The sequence below is a fragment of the Chrysochloris asiatica genome, unplaced genomic scaffold (genome assembly GCF_000296735.1).
Source record: "Chrysochloris asiatica unplaced genomic scaffold, ChrAsi1.0 scaffold00002, whole genome shotgun sequence".
Classification (NCBI taxonomy): Eukaryota; Metazoa; Chordata; class Mammalia; order Afrosoricida; family Chrysochloridae; genus Chrysochloris; species Chrysochloris asiatica.
This window is the reverse complement of record NW_006408520.1, coordinates 30,944,913-30,946,334: the sequence shown is the minus strand read 5'-3', so window position 1 is coordinate 30,946,334 and position 1,422 is coordinate 30,944,913.

Below are 1,422 nucleotides of genomic sequence, written 5' to 3'. Positions count from 1 at the left end.
TAAAGATTTACAGCCTCGGCAACCCTATACAGGGTTGCTATGGGTCAGAACCGACTCGACAGCACTTAACAACAACAACAAAACAAACTTATTCAAGGAGCTCTGACAGCATAGTGGTTATAAGTAGGGCTGTTAACCTCAAAATCAGCAGTTTGAATCTACTAGCTGTTCCACAGGAAAACGATGAGGCTTTCTGCTCCCATAAAGATTTATAGCCTTAGAAATCCTATGCAGGGTGTCTATGAGTCAGGACCAACTCCAAGGCACACCACCACCACCACCATCATCAAACTGAGAAATTGATCAAACATATAATCAAGATGTATTGATCATTATTGGTGATTGGAATAAGAGGGTTAGAAACAATGAGGAAGAATCAGTAGTTAAACAATATGGCCTTGGTGATAGAAATGATGCTGGAGATCTCATGACATAATTATGCAAGACCATTTGAAAATATTTTTTTAAAACAGCATAAAAGATGGCTCTACACATGGACCTCACCACATGGAATATACAGAAATCAAAAAACAATGGATGACGCTTTCTCAGAAGATTGAAAATAGAAATGCCATATGATCCAGCAATTCCTCTACTTGGTATTTACCCACAAGAAATACGAACCACAACATGAGAAGATATATGTACACCAATGTTCATAGAAGCACTATTTACAATAGCAAAAAGATGGAGACAGCCAAAGTGCCCATCAACTAAAGAATGGATAAACAAACTGTGGTATATACACACAATGGAATATTATGCTACCTTGAAGAATAACAAGGAAGCTGCAAACCACCACTTAACATGGATGAACCTTGAGGACATTATACTGAGTGAAATTAGTTAGTCACAAAAGGAGAAATACTGCATAGGACCACTACTGTAAAAGACTAAGAAAAAGAACGCATACTAAAGGGGGTGGGGGTATTCTTTGCTGATTGCTGGGATGTGGGGGATGGGGTGAGGGGAGGGACAGAGAGGTAGAGCACAGGGCAGGGAATAGACATAGGACACTTTGGGTGCTGGGGAGGTGGGCAATATACAAAAAGGAAGAGGGGAATGGAAGAACAAGGCAGATGGGAGAAGAAGTAGGCAGGATTGCATGGGCTAAGGAGAACAGAGATAAATAATGATGTATGCACAGCCTTGGAAAAACAGTGCTCTGGGATACAGAGATTGAAGCATGGTTAGATTGGGGAAAAGGGGGGAATAATGTTATGATGCTTGGCTGTTTTCTGAATCTTGGTTTTCCTTGCATTACATTATAAAATAGACACTGGGAGGGGAGAAGAAGGAAATGTCAGAAATATCACCATAGAAAGCTTGTAAGTCAGTCTTCTGCCTATAACTGATTGGAATATCTAAAATGGGAATACAATGTGCCCAGTGAAGGAGGCTACCTGCAGAGCCTCTGCATTA